The sequence below is a fragment of the Homarus americanus genome, unplaced genomic scaffold (assembly GCF_018991925.1).
Source record: "Homarus americanus isolate GMGI-L3 unplaced genomic scaffold, GMGI_Hamer_2.0 scaffold24694, whole genome shotgun sequence".
In the NCBI taxonomy this organism is placed as follows: Eukaryota; Metazoa; Arthropoda; class Malacostraca; order Decapoda; family Nephropidae; genus Homarus; species Homarus americanus.
In genome coordinates this window covers 4,484,819-4,505,928 of record NW_024732780.1, presented here as the reverse complement: position 1 = coordinate 4,505,928, position 21,110 = coordinate 4,484,819, and positions in this window count along the sequence as shown.

Below are 21,110 nucleotides of genomic sequence, written 5' to 3'. Positions count from 1 at the left end.
GGAGGTAACATTCAAATTTCTTTATTGCCAACACCAGAGCCAGGGCCTCCTTCTCTATGGTCGAGTAGTTGGTCTGAGGTTTTTTCAACTTGGCGGAGTAGTATGCCACAGGGTGAAGAACATCAGTGGTTGGGTCGGGTTGTAGGAGCACAGCCCCCACTCCGACACCACTAGCGTCGATTTGCAGATGGAAGGGCGAGGTGTAGTCAGGGGGGTGGACTACAGGCTTGGAGGCAAGGAAGGCTTTGAGGCGGTGGAAAGACTGGTCGCACCTCTGGTTCCAGATGTAAGGGACCGCAGAACTGGTAAGGTCTGTGAGGGGTCCGGCCACGCTGGAGAAGTTACTGCAGAACCGACGGTAGTAGCCGCACATCCCAAGGAAGCGCATGAGTTCCTTCCTCGTCCTTGGAGTGGGGAAGGACAAGATGGCTCTAACGTTTGCGTCCTTGGGTCTCACCATACCATGCCCAACGATATGTCCCAGGTAAGTCAGGGAGGCCCGGCCAAAAGCAGATTTAGCCAGGTTTATTGTGAATCCAGTCTCTTGCAGTCGTGCGAACAGTATCTCCAAACGCACCAGATGTTCGTCCCAGCTCTCCGACACCACCACCAGGTCATCCAGGTAGGCGAACGTCCCACCTAGGTCCTGAATAAGGTAGTTGATGGCCCTCTGGAATGTGGCCGGAGCATTAGAAAAGCCAAACGCCATAACCCAATATTGAAAAAGACCAAATGGAGTTATAAATGCCGAGATTATTTTTGCCCTATCCGTGAGTCCCACTTGGTAATATCCTTTCAATAGGTCCACGGTACTGATAAATTTGGCACAGCCTATGCTGTCTATTATATCTTCAATCAAAGGTAAAGGGTAGGAGTCTGAGACAGTGACCTGGTTCACTTTACGATAATCGGTACAGAAACGAAAAGTGCCATCGGGTTTTGGAATGAGAAGGCAAGGTGAAGCCCAGGGGGAGGTACTAGGCTCAGCTAAGTTATGTTTTAACAAAAAATCTACCTCCTTTTTCATAATCTCTTTTTTTTGTGGATTTAGTCGATATGCTGATTGCCTAATGGGTTGTACATCATCTGAGATTAGCTTAATATCATGTTTAAGTATATTGCAAAACCCTGGGAGGTCTGACGTGACTTTAGGAAATGTTGATAATAACTTAGTGAGATCTTTTGCTTGAGATGGATTCAGAACAGAAAAATACTCATCCAAGTTGTTGAGTATGTGACTGTTAGCAGGGTTTTCTTTAGGTAGAGGGAAGTCTAAATTCTCCAATAGGTCCATGTCATGTCTCCGGCTCCGGCCCTGACAAAACCGTAGGCAATACAGGTTGACTTATAGCCTCTGGGATGTCTTCCTCTGACTGCCTGGAATGGTAAAGTTTCATGAGATTAATGTGAACAAGTTGTGAATCTTTTCTGCGATCAGGAGTATGGACTATATAGTTAAGGGGAGATAGTTTATTAGCATCGACTTGAAAGTCTTGATGGAACCGTTCCAAGCAACCTTGGGACGGTGGGTGGTAAGCCGAAGATGTACAATGGTCCACACCGAGGTCTTTCATCACCTGTTTGAACAAAGATGGATCAGATTGTTGGGCTGTAATGAGCTCATCCTTACTAATGGTCTTATTGTACAGATCTTCTGTGGGTAGGAAGATATTGGTGGTGTTTTTAGATGAAGAGGGCCCATTTCGCACACTCTGTGACCGGGTGACAGCACAAGATGGGAAAAGATGAGGAATAGTTTCTTTAAGGTCAGTGGTGGAGTTGACAGGTAAGGGAGAGTCGACTGTCTTTATGTTAGGAACCACTAGATCTCCTACCAAGTCATTACCCAATAATAAATGAATGCCGCACACAGGCATTGGGTCTTTCCTAATGGCTATTTGCACTTCCCCAGTAATCAAGGGACATTGGAGGTGCACTTTAGCTAAAGGATAGGAAGAATGGGATGAGAGATCCGAAATTAGAACACTCATTAGTAAATGCGGTAGATATATCAGGAATGACGTTAGACAGGAGGATAGATTGTGCTGCGCCCGTATCACGTAGTATACGAATAGGGAAAGAACGAGACCCCTCTATGATTGAAATTTTTCCCTCATAGGTGAATGAAGAGAAGAGATCCTGATGGGGCCTTTCCACATTGGTATTTGCTATTGATTTGGATTTGGGATCCAGGGAACTATTAGCAATTCGACACTTTGGGTGTTTACAAGTCTGGATCGTATGGCCTGGGTTTTTACAGTAAGAACAAGTAAATTTGGTTGCATCAGGAGGGGTAGGTGTGGGACCTTTCGACCTACCACTCACACCCCCAAGGTTATCATCAGAGGAGGACCTAACATGTCGGGAAGTACCACGTTCCCTACGGCACAGTGACTCCACCAGCAAGGCGTACTCATCAGCCAGTTCAGCCGCACGTCTTAAATTAACCTCTCCACGCTCCTCCACATGCTTCAAGATGTGAAATGGTATCTTGCTCTTCCACTCCTCCAGGACTACCAAGTTTAACAAATCCTGAGGTGGCCATTAAGAAAACCTAGATAAATTAATTAATGGTCAAAAGATAAGTGGATTACCCTAGAAAATATCACGGCAGTGGATAACCAGAAAGTCCCGGAAACTAACCAAGTTATACCTAGGGAAATTACACTTATGAATATTGTTCTTCTGAGAAGATCCTTAGATAAGGATAAGAGACTTGAAAGGGGAAGGGCGTATTACGGCATTAATATAAAGATCCGGATTAACAACCCTGAGATACTTGAAAGAGGTAGGGCGTATTACGGCATTATATATAAAGATCCGGATTAACAACCCCGAGATACTTTAAAGAGGAAGGGCGTATTACGGCGTTAATATAAAGATCCAGATTAACAACCCTGAGATACTTTAAAGAGGAAGGGCGTATTACGGCGTTAATATAAAGATCCGGATTAACAACCCTGATAACTGGTATGATTGACCCTGAATGAGATAATGAGAAGAACTATAATTGAGGCTTTATAATTATGGGGTCCTGGTAGAGCGGGGCGTCCCAAGATATCACTTCACCGTAAACTAGTGACTATGGAACAGCCTACTCTGGAGTGAGGGTACGGCATTAAACAGATCCGGATTCTTCCCTACACTTGATAAGACTTACTACACGACTGCCACGTGTAATAACAGGTAAGCCTTATGACACTTGGAACCTAATATCCTACGGCTGTCACTCTTACTGTACGATAATACCAATATATGCACACACATATGAAGGAAACTTTAAACCACCGTAAAGCAATTGTGAACAGAAGTGACTGGGAGGAATAATTAACACTGAGTAACAAGGGAGGAAGGAATATGGTACTTAAGGTCGTGTCCTGTCACGGTCGCCATTTGTTACGAGTTGGGGATTTAGAATTTAGAATATAGTTAAAAGTCTACCCAGATCCCAACAGGTAACAACTAAAAAAAACAAAGACAATCGGACTATAAAAGGGTAGACAAAGGATGCGAGTTTTCGTTGTGTATAATAGAGTACCATAAATCCCTTAACAAAATATTCAGCTTATAAATTACCCTTAACCAAACTTAACCTAAACATTAACAGTATATACATATTAATACAACATAAATAATTTTGAAGCAAGTGGACGTGGGGGAGGCAATACAAAATACAAATACTTAAGTGAGGAGCTGAGATGGCTGACGAGTAAGGCTGAGTATTGTAGAAGACGGTAGGTAGTCACTGCACCATAGGTTTAGAGGATAGATGATCCTGTGGTCACTTCCCAGAGCCAAGTGCTCTCTCCTCGAATTGGAGCTCACAAAGAAGACTTGGAGGAAGTGACGCAACAACCAGGATATGGAGAAGGGAAACCCCGGAGTGGTAAGTAAGACGAGTCATACTCGTGTTTCGTCCCTAGATGGCGTTGCTCGTGGTGCTGGGTAGGTAAATCAGGACAATAGATGGCGTGGTTCGTAGTGCTGGGTGGAGGGGTTCGTAACAACTGACATATGTGATGTAGCCCAGTTAAGCATTTTTATAAGAGGAATTGATGATCATTTTAGTGTCTTTGAAGAACTTGTCAGTCTTGAGTCGCTTCATGGAAAAACAAGAGGATCAGACATATTTGACAAAGTAAAATCATGCCTAGAAAATCTACAATTAGATTCCAGTAAACTCATCACTGTGTGTACTGACGGAGCGCTGTCAATGATAGGTAAAGTCGCCGGGACTACAACTTTGCTTGAAAACTTTTTATATCGTCCTCTACTAAAATATTACTGCATTATACACCAAGAGTCACTGTGTGGAAAAACTTTAAATTTGCAGCATGTTATGTTACCGGTTGTAGAATGTGTGAATAAAATTAGAGCAAGAGCATTAAACAGACGAGAATTCAGAGAATATTGTGAAATGTTAGATTTGGAATATGGCGACCTTGTCCTTCATTGTGAGGTGCGCTGGCTTTCTAGAGGACAGGTTTTGAGTAGGTTTTGGAAACTGAAAAATACTTTTCATAATTTTCTACAAGAGAAAAATGAGCTACCTGAGGAAAGAGCCCTTTTATATAATAAAAACTGGCTATTTGATTTGGCATTTTTAGTTGATGTTAACAGACATCTCAATGATCTAAATTTGAAACTGCAGGGCAAGAACAAATTGTTTCCTAGATTAATAAATGACATCAATGCATTCAAGATGATGTTAAAACTGTTCATCTCTCAGTTAGAAAATGAGGATTTGAGCCAGTTTCCGCACTTAAAAGAGCAGAGTGAATGTGCTGCTGATAATTGCAATTTGACAAAATATACTGAAAAAAATCAAGTAATTGCAAGAGTCATTTGAAAGTCGTTTTCGTGATTTTGCTAAAGAAGACTGCATACTCGCATTTATAAACCCATTTTCACTTAGTGAACAAAAAATAATGAAGATGCATAGTGACATACAAATGGAACTTATTGACTTGAAAACAAATTCATTATTGAAAATGAAATTTGATGAGCTTTCCTCAGTCCCAAATGCTTCTGACATGATTAATTTCTAGCGATCATTACCCTGTGAAAATTTCCCAGAACTAAGAAAATTTGCCCATAGTTATATATGTCGTTTCGGAACGACATATAGATGTGAACAAGCATTTTCATCCATGAAATTGATTAAAAGCAAAACGAGGTCGCGACTGACTGATTCAAATTTGAAGAATTCTCTGCTGCTCTCAGTAACAAATTTAACTCCAAACATTGAAAGACTGGCGAAATCAAAACAGACTCAAAAGTCTCATTAAAGGTAAGTAATGCTTATCTGCTTTATCAGATATTGTTTTTATATTTAATAATTTTATCACGTAAAAATGCTACTTATGTCTATAAACATATTTTTACAAGAAGTAGACGGAGGTACAAGAGTTGCATGGCGCATCTGAACTCTTATGTGAACAAATTGACGCATGGTATGTAAAAGGTTGGCCACCCCTGTGATAAAAGGTCCCCTGGTGGTCTCCACCTGCACCCCTAGAACTGAATTCTCGAAGTCTAGCAACACTCTGTGTACTCTGCCGTGACCTGATGGCCACAGCGACACCATGGTTCAGCTCACCCGTCATGTTTTTCTGGTATACAGTGTAGCCAAAAATGTTCAGCTTACTTTCGTCCTTTATGCCATTACTGTTTAACAGGAAAATATCTGGGTCTAATTGATAGTATAAGTTAGACAGTTCGTTACGTCTATTAAGGGACAAGTGTAGGACATTATGTTGGACAGTTTTCATCCTGCTAACGACTGCCATTTCGGAGACTGTAGCTTGGGGCGTCGCTTGGAGTGTTTCCTCGGCTTCTGCCATTTCTGGGGCACCGGAACTGCTTAGCAGAACCTTCGAACATCTGCTTGTCAGGTAATGGCGGGCCCTCGAACTTCCAGTCACCTGTATACAGGAAAATGTTCAGGTTTTGGGCCTGAGTATCGAAGTCATCTACTAACGCTGCAGCTCGCGGGTCTTGTTCCTGTGTGGAGCAAGTCACCAACACCTGGTCGCAACTATTGACTGTGGTTGTAGTCCGATGGTCACTGTCCTCGCTGGGAGTGTCATGTCTAGGGTCAAGGAGATTTACGTGTCGCTGGAGCTATGATCCCAGGGGGACTGCCTGGCCACGTCAGGGCTACGGTTATACTGACTTTGGCCTAAGTCAGGGAGGTCATGGTCCATTTCTAGCGTGGGTTGAGGTCGTCAATAAGTCTTTGAGTTTGGTTACTGCCTTCAGGATTTCTTTTGAGGGGACTTCGTCGCTTATTTCAGCAGGTGTAGTGTTGTTCCTGGTTAGTGTCTCGTTGAGGTGCTTCGAGAATGAACTTGGATGAACCATGTTCATGTGATGGGTAAGCAGGTAAGACAAGTATATAGCGGTAGCTTTGGACTCGTCCAACTGTGGACACTCGATGCAGTCATTACCTGCTTTATTGAGTCCTTGATAGTTGGTATCTCTGATAGCAGGACTTCAATGGTCACGCTGACATTGTTGAGTTTTTGTTAGTCTGCTTGAGTTTCTTTCAGAGCGTCTTTTAGGATTTGGCTGTAAGCTACGGGCGTCGACTGAGTGGTCTTTTTCATGGTGATAGAAAATTCAATTGTGTCTTTTTGCTTGGTTATTTCGGCCAGTTTCTTCTCTCTTTCTTGAATTACCTGTTTCCTGATCAGCAGGTGGCAGAGAAGGTCCTGTGGCCACCCTCGCAGACGACACACTTTTTGATGGTGCTACGGCAGTCTTTGTAGAAGTGTTGATTAGATGAATACTCAGAACATACGACCCCTTGCAGGGGGCAGTTCTTGGTCATATGGTCATTGTATTTGTAGCACTTCATACATCGTTGGATGGGCGTATACTTTTCATAATCTATATGGTGTGAGGAGATTGAAGTGCCTTATGCATAGAGCCCCTTTTCCTTCATTCTTTTTTGCATCCGTTGTGTCTGCAAAGCGAACCTTGATTATATTATGGGCATACATAGGGTACACCTCTACAATCTTGACATTGTTTTGCTTTTCTATTTCATCTCTTATTTCTTCTGCGTTATTTTCCACTACATCTTTGTCTAACTTCTTACATACAAGGGTGAGCTTGGCGCCGTTTTCCATTGGGCCAATGACCTCGTATCCGTTGGTTTCCATTTTGTCCATGGCACCAGACTTCAGTAGCTTATCAGCATCTTTATCTGTTTCTGTGAGGATGATATAACCATCTCTCAGATCCACAAGTCTATTTATTCTCACCCTTAGGTCGCTTAATAGTCTTTTTAGCTCTATCCGAGACCCCTGGGTTGGGGGTCCGGAGGTCTTCTCTCTCATTTTGGCCATGGCCAGTTACATACATGAAAATCCTACGTAATCTGTCCACCTCAGCTAAACCCCATTATAATAGACACTGCGTCAGCACGTTACAAAACAGTGATTCAGGAGGATTACATGGAGAGTGTTTTCATTGAATTACGTAACGACACACGAAATATCCTAGTTAGAGTACTCTACAGAAGACCCCATACTAATGTAAGGAATTTTCTTAATAAATTTTCGGAGCTTATCACTATCATAAGTTCAGAGAGGAAACGTTGCTACATTACAGGATATTTCAACCTTGATCTATTAAAATTAGAAACGGACACCCACTAGAGCAACTGCCACCTCTGCCACTGTGATAGATCATATCTGGACTAATAACACTCCTAACAATCTTGCAAGTGGAATTATTTATTACAATATCTCAGAGCACTTCCCAGTTTTTGCCATGTATAAAACAACCACAAGACCTGAAAGATCTAGTAGAGTTTCAACACAATACAGACACTACTGCACTGACAACATGCCTCCGACAACCCTAACGTGAACAGCTGCAACTACTCTTGCAGTTTCAATGCTTGCTTTATTAAATGCTTCCCGCTCAAGACTAAGTCAATTAAAACTGTATCCATTTCCTAACCCTATATCACAAGCGAACTTAAGATAATGATAAAAGAAAACACAAACTCCAAAGGAAATTTTCAAAAAGACCCATAACTATCGGTGATGCTTACCGAAGTATCAGAAATAGAGTAACTCAAGCAGTTAGAAATGCCAGACGTAACTATTATACAATAAGCTCCAGTCAGCATCAGGCGACGGTAAGAAAACCTGGAATATCATAAATTCTATTCAAAACAGGAACACTCAGCCTTCGGCCCCCCTCAGCTTTTATGATAAATGATTCAGTTGTAGGGGAACCCGCCATCATTGCCTGTCACGGTCGCCATTTGTTACGAGTTGGGGATTTAGAATATAGTTAAAAGTCTACCCAGATCCCAACAGGCAACAACAACAAAAAACAGACAATCGGACTATAAACGGGTAGACAAAGGATGCGAGCTTTTGTTGTGTATAATAAAGTACCATAAGTTCCTTAAAATATTCAGCTTCCTATAAATTACCCTTAACCATACTTAACCTAAACATTAACAGTATATACATATTAATACAACATAAAACAATTTTGAAGCAAGTGGACGTGGGGGAGGCAAATACTTAAGTGCGGAGCTGAGATGGCTGACGAGTAAGGCTGAGTATTGTAGAAGACGGTAGGTAGTCACTGTGCCGTAGGTTTCCAGGATAGGTGATCCTGTGGTCACTTCCCAGAGTGTAGTCAACTCTCCTCGAACTGGAGCTGACAAAGAAGACTTTGAGGAGGTGACGCAACAACCAGGATATGGAGAAGGGAAACCCGGGAGTGGTAACTAAGACGAGTCATACTCGTGTTTCGTCCCTAGATGGCGTTGCTCGTGGTGCTGGGTAGGTAGATCAGGACAATAGATGGCGTGGTTCGTAGTGCTGGGTAGGTAGATCATGACAATTGGTGGCGGGGTTCGTAACACACCCCCCCCTCCAAAGACCTCCGTAGCGCGGGCGCGAAGGAGGTGATCACCTGGTGCATCTGGAGAGTAGCTGCTGCATTTCCACTGGAGCTCGGGATAAGGAGTCCGCAATCATGTTGTCCACCCCCTTGTGCCGGACTTGTAGATTATAGGGCTGGGTGAAGAGAGCCCAGCGGAGGATTCGCTGGTTGGAGGTCGTGTTGGTTTGGATGAACGTGAGTGGGTTATGGTCGGTGAAGACTAGGGTTGTTTGTGGGCAAGACTGGAGGTAACATTCAAACTTCTTTATTGCCAACACCAGAGCCAGGGCCTCCTTCTCTATGGTCGAGTAGTTGGTCTGATGTTTTTTCAACTTGGCGGAGTAGTATGCCACAGGGTGAAGGACATCAGTGGTTGGGTCGGGTTGTAGGAGCACAGCCCCCACTCCGACACCGCTAGCGTCGATTTGCAGATGGAAGGGCTAGGTGTAGTCAGGGGGGTGGACTACAGGCTTGGAGGCAAGGAAGGCTCTAAGGCGGTGGAAAGACTGGTCGTACATCTGGTTCCAGATGTAAGGGACCGCAGAACTGGTAAGGTCTGTGAGGGGTCCGGCCACGCTGGAGAAGTTACTGCAGAACCGACGGTAGTAGCCGCACATCCCCAGGAAGCGCATGAGTTCCTTCCTCGTCCTTGGAGTGTGGAAGGACAAGATGGCTCTAACGTTTGCGTCCTTGGGTCTCACCATACCATGCCCAACGATATGTCCCAGGTAAGTCACTGAGGCCCGGTCAAAAGCAGATTTAGCCAGGTTTATGGTGAATCCAGTCTCTTGCAGTCGTGCAAACAGTTTCTCCAAACGCACCAGATGTTCGTCCCAGCCGTCCGATACCACCACCAGGTCATCCAGGTAGGCGACCGTCCCACCTAGGTCCTGAATTAGGTAGTTGATGGCCCTCTGGAATGTGGCCGGAGCATTAGAAAAGCCAAACGCCATAACCAAATATTGAAAAAGTCCAAATGGAGTTATAAATGCCGAGATTATTTTTGCCCTATCCGTGAGTCCCACTTGATAATATCCTTTCAACAGGTCCACGGTAGATATAAATTTGGCACAGTCTATGCTGTCTATTATATCTTCAATCAAAGGTAAAGGGTAGGAGTCTGAGACAGTGACCTGGTTCACTTAACGATAATCGGTACAGAAACGAAAAGTGCCATCGGGTTTTGGAATGAGAAGGCAAGGTGAAGCCCAGGGGGAGGTACTAGGCTCAGCTAAGTTATGTTTTAACAAAAAATTTATCTCCTTTTTCATAATCTCTTTTTTTTGTGGATTTAGTCGATAGGCTGATTGCCTAATGGGTTGTACATTATCTGAGATTAGCTTAATATCATGTTTACGTATATTGCAAAACCCTGGGAGGTCTGACGTGACTTTAGGAAATGTTAATAATAACTTAGTGAGATCTTTTGCTTGAGATGGATTCAGAACAGAAAAATACTCATCCAAGTTGTTGAGTATGTGACTGTTAGCAGGGTTCTCTTTAGGTAGAGGAAAGTCTAAATTCTCCAATAGATCCATGTCATCTGTCTCCGGCTCCGGCCCTGACAAAACCGTATACAATACAGGTTGGTTTATAGCCTCTGGGATGTCTTCCTCTGACTGCCTGGAATGGTAAAGTTTCATGAGATTAATGTGAACAAGTTGTGAATCTTTTCTGCGATCAGGAGTATGGACTATATAGTTGAGGGGAGATGGTTTATTAGCATTGACTTGAAAGTTTTGATGGGACCGTTCCAAGCAACCTTGGGACGGTGGGTGGTAAGCCGAAGATGTACAATGGTCCACACTGAGGTCTTTCATCAACTGTTTGAACAAAGATGGATCAGATTGTTGGGCTTTAATGAGCTCATCCTTACTAATGGTCTTATTGTACAGATCTTCTGTGGGTAGGAAGATATTGGAGGTGGTTTTAGATGAAGAGGGCCCATTTCGCACACTCTGTGACCGGGTGACAGCACAAGATGGGAAAAGGTGAAGAATAGTTTCTTCAAGGTCAGTGGTGGAGTTGACAGGTAAGGGAGAGTCAACTATGTTGGGAACCACTGATCTCCTACCAAGTCATTACCCAATAATAAATGAATGCCGCTCACAGGCATTGGATCTTTCCTAATGGCTACTTGCACTTCCCAGTAATCAAGGGACATTGGAGGTGCACTTTAGCTTAGGGATAGGAAGAATGGGATGAGAGATCTGAAATTAGAACACTCATTCGTAAATGCGGTAGATATATCAGGAATGACGTTAAACAGGAGGATAGATTGTGCTGCGCCCGTATCACGTAGTATACGAATAGGGAAAGAACGAGACCCCTCTATGATTGAAATTTTTCCCTCATAGGTGAATGAAGAGAAGAGATCCTGATGGGGCCTTTCCACACTGGTGGTTGCTATTGGTTTGGATTTAGGATCCAGGGAACTACTTTTAGCAGTTCGACACTTTGGGTGTTTACAAGACTGGATCGTATGGCCTGGGTTTTTACAGTAAGAACAATAAAACTTGGTTGCATCAGGGGGGGTAGGTGTGGGACTTTTCGACCTACCACTCACGTCCCCAAGGTTATCATCAGAGGAGGACTCCACCACAGTGACTCCACCAGCAAGGCGTACGCATCAGCCAGCTCAGCCTCACGTCCTAAATTAACCTCTCCACGATCCTCCACATGCTTCAAGATGTGAAATGGTATCTTGCTCTTCCACTCCTCCAGGACTACCAAGTTTAACAAATCCTGAGGTGGCCATTAAGAAAACCTAGATAAATTAATTAATGGTCAAAAGATAAGTGGATTACCCCAGAAAATATCACGGCAGTGGATAACCAGAAAGTCCCGGAAACTAACCAAGTTATACCTGGGGAAATTACACTTATGATTATTGTTCTTCTGAGAATATCCTTAGATAAGGATAAGAGACTTGAAACGGGAAGGGCGTATTACGGCATTAATATAAAGATCCGGATAAACAACCCTGAGATACTTGAAAGAGGAAGGGCGTATTACGGCATTTATATAAAGATCCGGATTAACAACCCTTGAGTAACTTGATTGACCCCAAATGAGAAGAACAATAATTGAGGCTTTATAATTATGGGGTCCTGGTAGAGCAGGGCATCCCAAGATATCACTTCACCCTAAACTAGTGACTATGGAACAGCCTACTCTGGAGTGAGGGTACGGCATTAAACAGATCCGGATTCTTCCCTACACTCGATAAGACTTACTACACGACTGCCACGTGTAATAACAGGTAAGCCTTATGACACTTGGAACCTAATATTCTACGTCTGTCACTCTTACTGTACGGTAATACCAATATATGCACACACATATGAAGGAAACTTTAAACCACCGTAAAGCAATTGTGAACAGAAGTGACTGGGAGGAATAATTAATAAGGAGTTACAAGGGAGGAAAGAATATGGTACTTAAGTTCGGGTCCTGTCACGGTCGCCATTTGTTACGAGTTGGGGATTTAGAATATAGTTAAAAGTCTACCCAAATCCCAACAGGCAACAAAAAAAAAACAACAAAGACAATCGGACTATAAAAGGGTAGACAAAGGATGCGAGTTTTTGTTGTGTATAATAAAGTACCATAAATTCCTTAACAAAATATTCAGCTTCCTATAAGTTACCCTTAACCATACTTAACCTAAACATTAACAGTATATACATATTTATACAACATGCAATAATTTGAAGCAAGTGGACGTGGGGGAGACAATATAAGATTACAAATACCTAAGTGCGGAGCTGAGATGGCTGACGAGCAAGGCTGAGTATTGTAGAAGACGGTAGGTAGTCACTGCACCATAGGTTTCCAGGATAGGTGATCCTGTGGTCACTTCCCAGAGTGAAGTGCTCTCTCCTCGAATTGGAGCTGACGAAGAAGACTTTGAGGAGGTGACGCAACAACCAGGATATGGAGAAGGGAAACCCCGGAGTGGTAACTAAGACGAGTCATACTCGTGTTTCGTCCCTAGATGGCGTTGCTCGTGGTGCTGGGTAGGTAAATCAAGACAATAGATGGCGTGGTTCGTAGTGCTGGGTAGGTAGATCATGACAATTGGTGGCGGGGTTCGTAACACCACCATACTATTGTACTATTACAGATGATACTAAATGTTACATAATACTTCCTTGAGATATACGTATATTATATATCAGGTGCCTAAAACAGAGCTCAGGTTCTCAACTGGGTCAGCCATGTTAATATTGTTATTATTATCCACTCTGTATCTGTGTTTTTTCTGGCTAAATAAACTGTTTCAATTCAATTCAATTCAATTCTACCTGAAAAACCGGGCTGACACTCGTACGGTCAACAAATATGAACACGAACCAGCCCGCTCTGAAGGTTGGGTGCACTCTGAGACAAGTTCTCTAGGTATGCCAGCTGGCATAGAGAGAGATCTTGGAGTTTCGAGACCACCCAAGGTGTGGCAGGTCCAGAAAGATTACCCCGGCTGAGGTAGACATTCCCCTATTACAAATGCAGTTGTCTTGAGATACCAATTGCAACTGAATATTTCACCGGGAATAATTCAAAACAGGCTGCAAAAAGTAGAGGTTCACCATAAGACTCCTACAAACCAAAAACAAAATGTAAGATCGTCATCGACATCGGTAATATAAGCATGAGGGTCTTGATTAATGGGTCGGGTCATCTTCACATAGAAAAAAAATACTTGTGTGACTACCACCCATGGTCATCTTTGCTGTTCCCCACCAAATAATAAACGAGGCGAACGCCAAAACATCTATGAGGTGACAAACAGCGAGCTTGTGACGTGTTATGTATGGATGCATCTGTACGGTGTGGGTGAACTGACTGAAATCACAGGGTAATTTATCCTTAGTGGATAATATTATTGGAAGTATTTATAACCTATTCATTTGCCTCTTATTTCAGAAGTTTTCCATACATAGTTCTCCAACAATCTCTTCCAGATTCTAATTAATGACACATCCTAATTGTAATATGTTTAATCTATAATGTTTGTTTTTTGTATTAATTATATATTTTACGCATTAAAAGACACATCTCTATTTTTTTATTGTTAATGGTCTCGTGTAATCACAAACCTGGTTTCATGTTTATAAAACACAGCTGTTGAATTGCAGCGATAATATTTTACCATCAGCCCAATGCAAGATTTACCAATGATTAAAAACATAAACACGATATTAGTCATTCTTGCAGTATAACTCTCCAGTCCACACTGCAAAGATCATCAGACAATGGTTTGACAAGAAGCGGGACATTCGGCTTCTGAGTTGGCTGAGCAAAGGGTTGCGACCTAAACCCGATCGAACGCCTATGGGGTAACATAATAATCTTCTGGGAGACAGGGCAGGAATGCACACAATAATAACCACGTGGCATCTAAATCCAACAGTTTTCAAGATTTTAATAATGAATTATGGTAGTGGACGAAATATTAAACGTAAATGGAGAGAGTTGTGATACGTGGGTTCACAGGGACCCAGCACTCCCTCCAATATCTCCAGTAATTTCAGTAAATTCACGAACTCCGTACAAATGCAGCCATATATGACATGTTATATTATCGTTGTGTATCACCGCATATATGTTTTGGCATTCACCTCGTATGTTATTTGTTTGTCAATAATGTTAATAATATTAATAACAATAATAATAATAATAATAATAATAATAATAATAATAATAATAATAACAATAATAATAATAATAACAATAATAATAATAATAACAATAATAATAATAATAATAATAATAATAATAATAATAATAATAATAATAATAATAATAATAATAATAATAATAGTAATAATAATAATAATAATAATATAAGTTTGACCTAACAACTGTTCAAGGCGATATATTGTGCTGGGGCCATCATGACTACCAAGTTGACTTTGTATTGAGTCGTGTGTCACTCTGACGGGATCATCTAACACTGAAAACAGTTTTCTGTAAAATGTCATTTGTATTCATGAAGAAATTGAAGTGTGAGGGCGTGCGCCTTGAGGGTATACTAAGTGTGTTTTATCTGCCACTTGCTGCACGCACCTCACCATCCACCAAAGGCTACACCGCTCACCTTCTCGGGCTACAGCATAAAACTTACCAGGGCTACCCCACACACCTCACTCGGGTCACACCACAGAACTTACCTAGATTACACAACACACTTTCCCTGGGCTACACACCACAGAACTTACTTGGGCTACACTACATACCTCACTCGGGTTACACCACATAACTTTCCTGGGCTACATCACAAAAATTACTTGGGCTACACATTACACTTCACCAGGGCTATACCACACAACATCTACAGGCAAAAGTATATTATAGAACTTACCCGGTTACATCACAAACCTCACCCTAGGCTACACCACTCACCTTGCCTTGGCTACAACACACACCTCACCCGAGCAACACAACAGACCTTAGCAGGACTATACAACACAAATTTCACGGGCTACATCACACAACTTACCTCGGCTACACCAAACACTTCTCCAGGGGTACACCACAACATTACCAGGGCTACATTACATAATTTACTCGGGCTACATCACACACCTCACCCAGGCTGCACCACACAGTTTACCCGGGATACAATAAACAATTCAGCAGAATTACACCACACAACTTACCTCATTATCTGGGCTACACCATACACCTCACCCGGGCAACACCACAGAACTTACCAATATGTATGGTGTAACTCCATGCACCTCTCCCGGGTTACACCATACATCTTACATGGGCTACACTGAACACCTTACCCGGGCTACACCACACAACTTTCCTGGTTTACACCACACAGCTTACCAGGGCTACACCAAACACTTCTCCCGGGCGACACCACACAACAGACATGGGCTACATCATCCATCTTACATGGGCTATACCATGTAAACGATCAATCAGGGAGGTACTACCGTCTGGGAAGAATTGGAAGCATAATGTATTGTCTAATGGCAGACCCTGCTGTCATATGGCATCACGAAAATTGTGACCAAGTCCCAGATTGCTGGTCTGACTTTCTGCCTCATTGACACACAATTGCAGGGTCTCAATTGTTTCTGTTACTATTGATAAAACAACATACATGATAATAATAATAGTGAGAAGCGATATATTATATCGTTTCTCACTAGTGATCTCTTTTTCATTTTCTGTATTGCTTTATGGTTCTTTATTAATATTATTATTATTATTATTATTATTATTATTATTATTATTATTATTATTATTATTATTATTATTATTATTATTATTATTATTATTATTATTAGTGTTATTGTTATTATTATTTTATTTTTTATTTTTATTTATTTTTTATTATAAATTTTATTTACTGTGAACTAATTATTATTATTATTATTATTATTATTATTATTATTATTATTATTATTATTGTTATTGTTATTATTATTACACTACATAAATTACGTGAGCTACACTGCAAATATCAATCCGACGACTACATATACCTTACCCGGGCTACACCACATATATTTCCCGGGCTACGCCACACAACTTTTTTTGGCCTAGATCATACAAGTTATCTGGGCTACACTGCACCCTTCACTCAGGCTACACCATACAACTTTCCCGGGCTACTCCACACACCGCACCCGGGGGTACACCACACGCGTAAACCAGGCTACACAACACAATTTACGTGGACAACACTACATCACTCATGGCGGCTATACCACTCAAATTACCTGGGCTACACCACATATCTTTCCCGGGCTACACCACAGAACTCTCTTAGCTTAAACCACACAACTTAGCTGGGTTATACCACACACCTCACACAAGCTACACCACACAACTCTCCGAGGCTACACCACACACCTCACCGCGGTTACAACACTAATCTTTACCGGACTGCACCACACAATTTACATGGGCTACACCATACATCTAACCTGGGCTGCACGACACACCACATCTGGGTTTCACCACACATCTTTCCCAGGCTACACCACACAACCTCCTGAACTATATCACACAACCTCTTCGGAGTTACAACATACAACTTACCTAGTCTACACCACACATCTCACTCGGGTTACACCACACAACATTCTCGGGTTACACCACACAACTTACTTGGCTACACCACACACCTCACCTAAGATACAGCACACAACTTACCTGCCATACACTTCACTTGGGAAACAGCACACAACTTACCTGGGCTGCACCACACACCTCGCCCGGGCTATACCACACAACTTTCCAGGGCTATGCCGAACATCTCAACTGTGATTCACCTAACAACGTCCCGGAATACACCGTACAACTTACCTGTACTACTTAGTTAGTTAGTAGTTTATTAACAAAAGTATAAATACATGGTAAATATATACAAAGAATTCAAAATACATTTGACCAACAAAATATTTTAAATCAAAACATAACATGTAAGGGGCAATTTCAAACTAAACTATAGATTCCTAGTACCTCATGTACATAATTACATAATTCAGGCACATATACATTTTCATTTAAGAGTTCACTGATACTGGACAAAGTCAGCATGTGATACCTTTCACGACAATGTGCAGAGAGCGGACAATCAATCAACACATGTCGTTCACTTTGTACATGGCTGTCGTCGCATTGACATACTCTCAACTCTGCTGGTGTGCGACTCCACCTGCCAGTCTCTACCTTAAAGTTGTGTGACATTAGTCTCAGCCTGGTGAACGACTTGCGCTGAAAATCCGGGATAAATTTCTTACTTAAGTATACCTCATGCACTATCATAAAAGGATTCAGATCTGATATGTATGGAGCAAATTTTGTAGCGCCAGCTGACCTCTCCATAACTAGATTCGCCACTCTGTGTAATGGGTTTGTGTTACAGCCTAAGGTAATTGCTCTCGCCATGAATCTAAATCCTGTTGTATTTGCTATCCTACATAAATCATGTACAAAATGAAGAGTTTCTTCCATGTCCATTACATACACACACCTCATTGGGGCTACACCACACAACTTACATGGGATACACCACATAGTTCACCCGGCTGTACCACAAAAAAATCCTGGGCAACACCACACACCACATCCGGGCTACACCACACAACTTTCCCGGGCTAAACCACACAACTTCCAGGACAACACCACACTCTTGACAGGAGCTACACCACACAATTTATCTGGGCTACACCACACACTTCACCTAGACTACACGACTCACCACGTCCGGGCTGCACCACACAGATTTCTCGAGCTACATCACACTCCTCTATTTGGCTGTACCAGACAACTTAATTGGCTTGCATTACACACCTTACCCAGGCAGCACCACACAACTCCCCCGGTGTACACCACACAACTTACCTTCGCTACATCACACACTTTACCCGGGCAATATCACAGAACTTTCCGGGCTACACAATACAAATTACCTGGGTTACCCCATTAGGGTGTGTCATAGGAGGGAAGATCAGCTAAAACTAATGGCCCATCACTTTTTTGGTAGATTTTAGTGTATATAAACAGAAAACATTTTCAGTTTTAATATTTTGCAACCTTTTGCTAGGTAAATTTTAGCGTGAAATTTATCGAAAATCTAACGTACAGCTGCATTAGTGCATTACAATTAAATAGTGAACATTGCTTTCTGACTTCATCCTTTAACAACCCAACTAACAATATTTTTTTCTGTTTCAGATTCTGATGCATTTATAAGTTGATAATATTTGCGATGGCTGCTTGTGTCAGGACGAGGAACCAAAAATCCAGCCATCTCAGTCACTATCTTGGGTCTGGGAGAGAGCCCTGAAGTCGGAGTTGCCTACATTGAGAGATGCTTTGAGATACGGTGTTTTAATCAGGCAAATCAGTGAAAAGAACCAAAGAACTTACACAAACAAAGACATTGTCAGTGATATGACCAAAGCTGTCTTGGCACAGTACACTCTGGCTAACGCTCAGTTCAAGCCTCCAGTCATAACAAGTCAGAAGAAGATTAGTGAGAGACTGCTAGCTAGTTGGGAAAAAGGCAAGAGATATCTCTTGGGAGAGGAAAACTTGCAGTTAAGGACAGCTTTGCCAAGCAACTGACCAGTTATTTGACATAATTACTTGGTAAGTGCCCAATTGTTCTCTGTCCTGAGTTTGGATGCGATCGTGACTGTAAATCTGAGGCCCACATCTCCTGTATTTGCAAGCGGAACTGAAGATTCCTGTGATCGAACTGGCATTTGTCAAAGTACAGAGAGAGAAGACTGGCAGTATAGGGGCTCTCATGATTTCTAGCCAAGATATTCCGGAGTCCAAGAGACAGGAGGCTGCCACAGAGAGACAGAAGAGGAGAAGAGTTGCCGAGGAAAAGAGACTTGAGAAGGCCCAGGGTGAGGTAAAAAAGGCCGATGATTGGAGTCAAGCTGATTCAGAGTTTAATGACTTCTCCATGGCTGATCCGAGTGCTGACCAGGAGAATGGTGACTTTGTCCCTAACCCAGAAAATAATGATCCCAAACCTTCCAGGCATAAGATTCGAAATAGGAAAGATATCCCGAGCATAGCTCTGGCCAGCATGCGACACCACACTGGTCTCAGAGAAACTGCAGAGATAGCAACAGCTGCTGGATTGACGGTGACGGATAACACCTGATGATGTGATGTTCAGAAAGATCATAACAAAGTAACAAGCTCAAAAGAAACTTGTCAATAACCTAGAAGAGGAGTTTGATAAGGGGATAAGAGAAAATGGAATCAATTGTTTGTTCTTTGATGGGAGAAGGGATGACACTAAAGTGTTCATGAAAGTTAGAGATTCTGACAAGTTGTTCCCTGCCATGGTGAAGGAGGAACACTACTCCTGCTGCAGTGAACCAGGAGGGAAGTATTTGTGGCATTTCACTCCAGAGAAAGATGACATCAGGAAACCAGCTGAGATAGTGGCAGATAACATTGTGAACTGGCTCAGAGAGAGGAATGTAGACCAGACCCTGCAGGCCATTGGAGGGGACAGCACCAACACGAACACAGGGTGGCAAGGGGGGGTCATACAGTGGATAGAGCGGAAGATTGTGAGGAAGCTGGTCTGGATTGTTTGTGACCTCCACACCAACGAGTTGCCACTCAGACATCTGATCCAGGAGCTGGATGGCAAGACTCTTTCAAACCACAGATGGTCTGGTCCTCTTGGCAAGATGCTGGACTCTGCCACTGAGTTAGAAATAAATCCGAGCTTTGAAAATCACAGTTGGCTCCTCCACTCGTTGAGCTTGCACATACTGTCATTGACGACCTGAGTACTGACCAGTACTATGGTTACATGATTTGCAGTGCCATCAAAACTGGGGTCATGCCTGATAGACTTCCCTTACCTGCAGATAGGTCCAGTCTCACATTCTAGGTGGCTCACAACGGCTCTCAGGTTCTGCAGAATTTGGGTCGCTCATCATAAACTGAAAGGGAACCAGCTTCACAACCTGAGACTTATTGTCCAATTCATCGTGAGTGTCTACTTGCCAAATTGGTTCAACACCAAGGTCAAGTCATCGTTCTCCGAAGGTCCGAGGCATGTTCTCTTCCAGCTTGAGCTCCTGAGGAGTCAGCCAAGGAAGGTTGTTCAGATTGTGGAGCAGACTGTGAGGAGATCTTCCTGGTATGCTCATCCTGAGGCAGTTCTGCAGACAATGCTCTGCAGTAAGGATGAGGAGGAGAGAAGAGTGGCAGTCAAAAAGATCTTGGATATGAGACTTATGAGAGGATCTGGGCATGACGAATCAGTTGGTGACGATTCCTTCAGGGTCAGGAAGACTCCTGAAGTCAATCTAGGTGCCAAGACCCTCACTGATCTCATAGATCTGGATAACATCCAGGCTGGCAGTGAGCCCTCTTACCTGCAGCCTCACCAATGTTCAAGTCAGAGCTTCCTGACAACCCTATGCATGTCCCTGCCTGGCCCTCGCACACCCAGAGTATAGAGCGTTGTGTACAGCAAGTGAGCGAGGCCAGCAGTCACGTGTACAGCCAGGAGAGGAGGGAAGGCTACATCCGAGCTCAGGTGGTCAGCAGGGAGGTGATGAGTAGAAACAGAAGCAAGAAAGACATGTTCTCTATGGTGTGCAGCAACACCGGGTCGTAGTAGTAAATCCGGTTTTTGTATTTGATGATTTTGTTTTCTAAAGGAATATTAAATTTAATAA